We start from the raw sequence: 9,756 nt of genomic DNA, 5'->3' as shown, positions 1-9,756 counted from the left end.
TGCTGCAGATCCTATTTATTCTTTGATTCTGTTGAAAAGATGTGATGTTCATAATCATCTAAACTTGGGTGACTGTTGATTTAGAGAAGAGTCATTTGCGTAAATGGGATACTTTTGTGTTATTTTTGTTGGTGTGATCTGGGAGAGTGATCATTTATGCTTATGCATTGATGGTTCTTTTATGCTGTGATGTTTATTGATATTTAAGGGCGTGTTCGGTTCGTCCCAAATAAGTTGGGCTGATATAAATATGGGAAGATTTATTTGTTGTGGGTCCCACATAACTGATATAAAATGCGTTGTTTGGTGTACTATATTTGCACCCCCAAAATGAGTGTCATAGATGCTATCACCATTAATATTTCACCTAATTTTCCAACTATACCCCCTTAAAATTTGTCAAATACCATCGTTTACCCTTCTTTATTTTTGTGGGACTTTTTGAACAGAGAGACCTACAAAAGAAGGAATGTGGGTGTGGTGGGCTTGATCCTTCTTAAGGCGTTATGGCAATGAGCAGCCATCCAAATGATGCCTAACATCTCATTCGACGTAGCATCTGAGAGTAAAGCATCTCTCGATTCTCTCTCTCTCAGCTCAACTCAACTCTCAAGACCGTGTTTATGGTGCTCCCCCTACCGCCTCAATCCAACGGCACTACCGGCGAGCTCAAGACTGTGGCCAAAGCTCGGAGTCGACGAACCTATTAGCAGCAAACATATCCACCGATAGCACAGAGAGAGAGCTTCTTCAATCAGTAAAAGACCATTCTTGTTATTTGCACGACCCAATCGGGGAACACAGATAACCTCAATTTTGGACAAACAATGCTCAAAATCTGTCATTGGAGTCTTGTAATTGATTTAAAAGGATAAAAATCATAGATTGGATATTTATTACCATGATGAACGGACTTTTTTATTCACCAAAACTAGTGAATATTCTTACTGTGCCTATGCACGAATGGAGATTTCATTGCCTCCTCCTCTGTGAGACTGGGGGACATCTTAATGACAATGGTGGCAGTGACTCTGAATCCGACTAGGAATGTCCAGCAGCGGTTCCATTCTCTCTTGAAGAACACTGTGAGAGTCTGTGAGACTCTGAATCCGACTAGGAATGTCCAGTAGCAGTTTCCTCACGGTGAGAGTCTAGAGAGAAAAAGAAATGCTGCACAAAGATTAAAATGATTTTCGTTTTGGGGATTTACGGGTGATTCTATTCAGAGAGGGCATTAATTTCTCTCTTGAAAATGATTCTCCGTCGAAAACATCTCTCTCTGTAAAATCCGTAACAAGGCTCCTGCTCAGAGCTTGTGACCTCATCAACAGTCGGATCCGGAACACTCGCGAGGCGCTGAAGCTTGCCGGAGATATCCCTGGAGCGCGCCGTTGAACTAGAACGGTGCTTCACACTCCACACCAGATCTGAAGTTTTTGGACTAGAGAGAGAAAGTATGTTGGAAGTGTGTACCTACAAAATGACAACAAATTGGGGATGAGGGGAAATGAATAATTCACGGGGCAAATTGATATTCTGGCACGCAATTCTGCTGCTAGTGTAACGGACCAGATTTACAGAATCAAGTGAGTTGCAATAATTATTTCTGCCAAAAGTAAAAAAAAATAGTGTTGGCCCTTGGTATATTAATGGCCATGCATAATAATCTATGAAACACCGAACCGCAGTAATTGCACTGATTTGACTCTATTTATGGCCAATTAAGGGTCACCGAACGAGCCCTTAGTTTAGTTAGTAGTCGATTTTCTCTTTTTATAGTTTAATTCTTGTGTAGTTGCAACTTGCAAGCGATGGTGCATTTTCTTTTGAAGACTTGGTACTGTTTACGACTGTACATAAAACTTTCCTATTGATATGTGAATTGTTGATAAATATTCTTGATCTCTCAAAGTTTGATAGTATAGTACTTTATTTTAGTATTGATATATTTTTTGAGTATTTATTGGTCTTATACGGATGTAATATTACTCCCTCCTCCACAAATAAAAAGTACTATCATTTGTGGATATTTTTGGATGGCAGAGTTTTAATTTGATAAAGTGATAAAGTAAAGGAGGTGAGGAGAAAAAGTGGTTAAGGTATAAAAGATAGGAGATTAAATTGAAAAAATATGAGAAATTAACTTTCAATTTTAAGAAATGAGACTTTTTGTGGATATTTCATTATTTCAATTTGCAAAATGGAATTATTTTTCTTGGACAGAAGGGAGATTGCTATCATTGGTTATACAAGGCTGTATGAATAGTTGTATGATCACAAGTGCACACCCACCCTGTCCCTCTCCCACTTGCCCAAAATTTACATACGAGTACAATCTAGTTGAGTATATAGTATTTGTTACTAGTACTCTGTAGATAGATTGACTACACAAATTTAACATATCGATATCATATTTAGACTTCAGTGGAAGATGGGGTATTAAAATATACTACAGAGTATTTAAGAATTGTAAAGAAAAGTGAATTGAATAAGGGCATCTCCAACCATCCCAAAAACCCAAATTTGCAGTTGAAAACACCTTCAACCATACTGCAAATCGCATCCCAAACTGTCCTTTTTTTTCGTTTTTTGAACAGTGATACGCCAAAGATGCAGTAGCACTGTAGCTATTGCATTTCACTTTTTGAAGTTCCTGGAAATTGCACTTGGCTCCCTCATCCTTTGTAATTTTGAATGGAAGCAACGACTATGGAGAGTTGTAGATGGTTGAAGAAGTTGTGAAGGAAATTTTGAGATGCAGAGAAGAGAACGAAAAATCGGAGAAGGGGAGGAAGAAGATAGTGGCGCTGGGAGAGAGAGAAAAAATTAGGTTTAGAATATATTTAATGGCATGGGCTAATTAAACCACCTCCAATTAAATATTATGTGGAGTATTTGTTTTTGGATTTGAGAATCGGAAATAGGCTAATTAATTATTATATGTATAAATGTAATAATGCATAGTATTTTTTTTATTGAATGCATAATATATTTAATATATATATATAAATATTATGTGGAGTATTTGTTTTTGGATTTGAGAATCGGAAATAGGCTAATTAATTATTATATGTATAAATGTAATAATGCATAGTATTTTTTTTATTGAATGCATAATATATTTAATATATATATATATATATATATAAATATATTATTATAAATAATTGTATCAAATTATTTAATTATATTTGGAAAATTATTGACAAAGTGTTGTGGAGTGAATGTGTAATTTAAATAAATATGTAGTTAAGATTGAAAAAGTAAAAAAAGTTGGTGAATATGGAATATTTTTTTGGGTTTTGAGTTTGGTGTAAATGGTTGAAGTAGAATTACTGTTTGATGTGACAGAACTTGAAAATGAGTTTGAGTATGAGTTTGGTGTAAATGGTTGGAGATGGTCTAAGTTAGTGGATTATGAGTCTCACTTATATATATATATATATTAGTTTACAATAAAATGTGAGTAAAATTAGTTGGTGGAATGTGGGGTCTATTTACCATTTATGGTAAAAGTGAAATGTGACTCTTATTGTGGGACGGACCGAAATGATAAAATGTGACACTTATTGTGGGACGGAGATAGTATGTAATATAGGTATATAATCTATATAGTACAAAATAAAATCTCCTTAAATCTCGTGTTATTATCTAAGTGTGACATCTATGGGACGGGGGAGTAGGTTATAATGAAAATTATGCTAGTATTGATATTTAGTGTAAGATATTAAAATATCTGCAATATGTATTTATTGTTTAGTAGCACGTGATATACACTTTCTTTTCAAGTTTGTCACATCAAAGATGACACATTTATATTTTTAGTAATTTTTTATTTCTAATTAATACACATAATCACTTTTTTCTCTTTACAATTAAATATTCAACTTTCTTCTTCTTTCCATTTAATATATATACTCACTCTTTCTCTCTCCAATTAACTACATTAAGAAATGTGTAATCCTGGACGGAGGAAGTAGTATAATATGCAGCATGAGCTTCCTATTCTTTTTTTATAGATAAATAAAAATAAATATATTATACTACTACTCCATAAAATTGATAACTGAAATCATTATTTATTCGAGTTATGATTGATCACGATAGTTAAGAAAGTCCTAAAAAAAACGAATATCGTTATTTCGTCACTTGACCGCGTATTCCTTTTCACGTATTCAATATCTCCCTTAATTTTCTGAAACTCTCTCATATTCTCCAATTCATCACGCGATTTCGAGCTATGGAATCATTGACTCACTCGTCTTCCTTCTGTTGGTTTCTTGGATTACAAGATAACAAAACCGGGCGTAATACAACCCAAAAGAAGGAATACAAAAAAGAACTGAAGTTACAATGAAAATGAAACAACTAAACCAGTATGCTATGACAGCCGAGTCGAGGAGGCCTCTTCCCGCAAGACGAGATACGCCCCGGTATTGCTCTCGGTTTGGCGTGTCGTCCCCAAAGGTAAAACGGCTACGTCTCTTCTGATGCAGCACCGCAATCAGCAGAGCTCCGGCGAACGGGATGGAGGAGAGGGCAGAGCTTCGACAGAAAGACAATGCAGGGAGAGGGAGAGAGCTTATGCAGAGAATGCTTGTAGGTGTGTGTCCTAATGCAGTGGTATGGCTAGCCTATTTATAGGCCAACCACCATGCAGGGTCAACCAGCCATTGAAGGCTCATCATGGCAAAAACGTAACCGACGTCGGTTACAGGCGTGTGGCTGTAATGTGCCACCCGTGTGTGGAGCGTGTGGATTTCTCACGTGGCAACCGTGACTGTGCCTCGCTTGACGACGTGTCAAGCCACTTGGATTGCTGACTCGGCGGTGGTCCAAAAAGAATAGTTTGGGCCAAGCACCAAGCCCAAAGACCACCCAAAGACCAATTGCCAAGATCCAAGTCCAAGTCCAAGTCCAAGTCCAAGTCCAAGTCCAAGATCGAGATCGAGATCGAGATCGAGATCGGGCTCGGGCCCGAGGCCCGCGGCCGCGACCGCGAGCACGGGCTCGGGCTCGGGCGGGCGGGCGGCGGCGGCGGCGCGCGCGTGTGCGCGCGTGTGGGCTATTTCACCCATCTTGGTCCACTATAATTATTAAGTAACATAAAGTCACTTAATTTATACACATTAAAGATGTGTTAATCCTCCAATGTGGGATAATTAACACTAGTTAATTATTCCCTAAGCTCCATCTCCAAGCTTTAATTAAAAGCTAATTATGCCCAACTTTAATCCACTATTTCTCACTCACCGGAAATCGGATTTGAGAAAGTGAATATACTACATTTACCTACGTAAAATGTAGATCGACGCTATGTCATTTAATTTCACAAAATTAAATGTCTCGTCACATTTATTATTTGGTCAAAATCCATTGACCGGGCATATTTAATCCATGATTTTTACAATCCCCCACATGAGTGGAAATAGCCGAATGCATATGCATGCAGACACAAGCTCAACCCTCGCGAGGTATATAAGCATAAGGATAGGTAGTTGTTGACTTTGAACCCTCCATAGTCGACACCATCGGATACACAGGCGGCTTAGTAGCGCGATGCTTTGAACTAATCCCCCACGGCGTGCACCGAGACAATGGTGTTAACACTTAAACACCTCAACCTCATCCGTTCTCACGTTTTGTGTCCATTGCGGTCTTGGACACCACTTTGGATTCATAAGTGCGTTTTTTATGAAGCGACCACACTTCGCACTTACGTAGGTGATTCTTAGTCAAGTACCTTGCCATACTTGGTCTCTTTGAGAATTCCATCTCTTTGAGATCCTTAAGAACCATTAAAAGTCATAGACTTAGCCTTTACCACGAGGCAAGTTCTCCAACACTCTATTGCTCTCTAGGGAATAGATATAGTTTGAGTGTTTTTCCATGAACTCTCATAGCTTAGTTGTCCCTTTGAACCAAGTTCTTGGGATCTCCAGTCATCATGGTTGGGTTACCACTATGACAATTCTTTAGTTTGTGGATTTCAAACCCATTCCCTCTAGCAACTTATTCATTTGATCACGGTTTAACCCTTTGGTTAGCGGATCCGCTAGATTATCTATTGACTTCACATAGTCAATTGTAATCACCCCTGTTGTGATCAAATGTCTCACGGTGTTATGTCGTCGACGTATATGTCGAGACTTACCGTTATAGAAACCATTGTTTGCCCTTCCAATAGCCGCTTGGCTATCGCAGTGAATCAGCACTGGTGGCACTGGCTTAGACCAACATGGAATGTCTTCAAGGAAGTTCTTAAGCCACTCGGCTTCCTCACCAGCCTTATCCAAGGCAATGAACTCCGATTCCATTGTTGATCGGGCTATACAGGTCTGTTTTGTGGATTTCCACGATACAGCACCACCCCCAATAGTAAAGACATATCCACTTGTTGAAAGTGAGTCTCTATTATCGGATATCCAATTGGCATCACAGTACCCTTCAAGCACCGGGGGGTATCTCGAGAAGTGTAGCCCAAGATTTTGAGTGTGTTTTAAATATCTCAAAACCCTCACAAGAGCTCTCCAATGCTCTTTGCTTGGATTGCTCGTGTAACGACTTAACTTGTTCACGGCACAAGCAATGTCAGGTCGAGTGCAATTAGTCAAGTACATAATGCACCCGATGACCCGTGCATACTCTTCTTGTGCAACGGGCTCGCCTTTGTTTTTGCTCAAGTGAACGTCGAGTTCAATTGGAGTCTTAACCGGCGCGCCATCATAGGCTTTGAATTTATTCAATATCTTCTCAACATAATGTGATTGTGTTAAGATGATTCCATCATTCGTTCTTAGAATCTTCATTCCAAGAATTACATCGGCTAGACCCATGTCTTTCATGTCAAAGTTTCTCTTTAACATGGCCTTTGTATCGTTAATTACTTGAGTGTTGCTACCCAAGATTAACATATCATCAACGTAGAGACACACTATAACATGACCGTTATTAGTGCTCTTGATGTAGACACATTTGTCGCACTCGTTGATTTTAAACCCATTTGATAACATCACATTATCAAACTTCAAGTGCCATTGCAATGGCGCTTGTTTCAATCCATATAGGGATTTCACGAGCTTGCATACCTTTTTCTCTTGTCCAGGTACTACAAACCCTTCGGGTTGTTCCATGTAGATTTCGTCTTCTAGTTCACCATTCAGAAACGCGGTCTTTACATCCATTTGATGAATCTCGAGATTGTGCAATGCAGCAATAGCGAGAAGCACCCGGATAGATGTAATCCTTGTTACAGGTGAATAGGTATCGAAGAAGTCATGTCCTTCTTTTTGTTTAAAACCCTTTACTACTAATCGGGCTTTATACTTATCAACTGTTCCATCGGCCTTAAACTTTCTTTTAAGAACCCATTTGCATCCTAAAGGTTTAGCACCTTCGGGCAAATCAACCAACACCCATGTGTGGTTTAGCAAAATTGAATCAATTTCGCTTTGAACAGCTTCTCTCCAATGCAGCCCGTCTGGGCCAGCAAAGGCTACTTTTATCGATGTTGGTTCTTCATCCAACATGAAAGCAATGTAGTCAGGACCAAAAGTTTTTGGTGTTCTGACTCTATTACCACGTCTTAGTACTGTATCTTTTGGATCGGGCCTTGCACGCTTGCGCGATTCAGGTTCCGCATCTGTTGATTTAGAACTAGTGGCTTCTTCTTCCACTTGTTTAGAACTAGTGGCTTCTTCAATTCTTGTCTCAGAATTGGTTGATACCTTTTCCTTATCTTTGCAAGGAAAGGTATTTTCGAGAAATACAGCATTCCTCGACTCAATTGTTGTTCCTACCGTGATAGTCGATATTTCAGACTTGTGAACAACAAATCGATATGCACTACTGTTAAGTGCATATCCAATGAAGATGCAATCAACCGTCTTAGGTCCGATTGTAACTTCTTTGGGCGGAGGAACCATCACCTTTGCCAAACACCCCCACACTTTGAGGTATTTGTAGGATGGCTTCCTTCCCTTCCACAACTCATAAGGAGTAACATCTTTTCCTTTGAGAGGGATTTTATTCAAGATATAGTTTGCTGTCAAAACAGCTTCCCCCCACATGTTATGTGGTAATCCTGAACTGAGTAGCAGTGCATTCATCATCTCTTTTAGAGTTCGATTCTTGCGTTCTGCAACACCATTAGATTGTGGTGAATATGGAGCAGTTGTTTGATGAATTATACCACTTGCGTTGCATAACTCCTCAAACGGGGCTACATATTCGCCTCCTCTATCGCTTCGAATCATTTTGATTTTACAACCAAGTTGATTCTCAACTTCGTTCTTATAATTTTTGAACGCCTCTATTGCTTCATCTTTGCTTCTTAAAAGATAAATGTAGCAATATCTTGTGCAATCATCTATGAAAGTGATAAAGTACTTTTTACCACCTCTAGTTTGCAACATCTTTAAATCACATACATCCGTGTGAATTAATTCAAGGGGTTTTGTGCTTCGTTCAACCGAGTGAAACGGCAACTTAGTCATTTTTGCTTCAAGACAAATTTCACATTTATCTTGGATATCCAATTCATTAGCCTTTAGTAAATCTAAATTTACTAATCTTTTAATGGCTTTTGAATTTACATGTCCCAATCTACAATGCCACAAATTTGAAGACTCAATCAAATAAGAGGAAGTAGATGCTTTATTCTTATTGGCCAATGGCTTCGCAACACTTCGAGTTGCTACACTAAGCTTGAAAAGCCCATCGGTTACATAACCTTTTCCGATGGATTTTCCAAACTTATACAAGACAAACCTATCGGACTCAAATACAAGTTTAAAACCCTTTATTAACTAGTATTGATCCTGACACTAGGTTCTTGCGGATGTCCGGGACATGCAGCACATCCTTCAAAGTGATAGTTAGGCCAGACGTCATCATGAGAATCACGTTGCCAACGCCGAGGACTTCTGACGATGCTTGATTCCCCATGTTGATCTTCCTCCCTTCAACAGCAGTGTAGGAGGCAAACTTGCTCCTGTCGGAGCAAACATGAGCAGTAGCGCCGGTGTCGATGTACCAGCCTCCCTTGTTATCAACAAGGTTAACCTCTTCAGTGACCACTGCAATGAGGTCGTTCTCATCCCAGTCCTTGAACTCCTTCTCAACGACGTGGGCTGCCGGCTTCTTCTTCTTGCTGCGGCAGTCTTTAGCAAAGTGGCCTGGTTTGCCACACTTGTAGCAGTCGCCTTCAAACTTCTTTGAAGGCTGCTTTCCCTTCCCTTTGTCGTTTGGACGGTTTGGGCGATGGCGTTTGTTGGAGGGACCGCCCCGCTCCAACAGGTTGGCTTCGGCTTCATTTGGGGTGAAGCCCTTAGCCTTTTGATCACTTTTGCGCACGTCGGCCTCAATGCGCAACTTCACGATCAAGTCTTCAAGGGTCATCTGCTTTCGCTTGTGCTTGAGATAACTCTTGAAGTCCTTCCAACTTGGAGGGAGCTTATCAATGATCGTGCACCTTAGGAATTTATCGGGCAAGGTCATCCCTTCAGCCACTAATGAGTGGATGATCATTTGGAGCTCTTGGACTTGCTCCATGACGGGTCGAGAGTCGACCATTTTGTAGTCCATAAACTTGGATGCTACAACTTGTTCCGTCCCTGCAGCATTATCTATGCTATACTTCTTTTCTAGGTTTTCCCACATTTGTTTAGATGTGGTTACATTGGAGTATACATTGTACAAACTATCATCTAAAGCACTTAGAATGAAATTTTTACAAAGGTAATCTCCTTTCCTCCA

Source organism: Salvia splendens, chromosome 7 (genome assembly GCF_004379255.2).
Source record: "Salvia splendens isolate huo1 chromosome 7, SspV2, whole genome shotgun sequence".
NCBI classification, from domain to species: domain Eukaryota; kingdom Viridiplantae; phylum Streptophyta; class Magnoliopsida; order Lamiales; family Lamiaceae; genus Salvia; species Salvia splendens.
The sequence above is the reverse complement of the archived record's forward strand: the minus strand, read 5'-3'. Positions refer to the sequence as shown.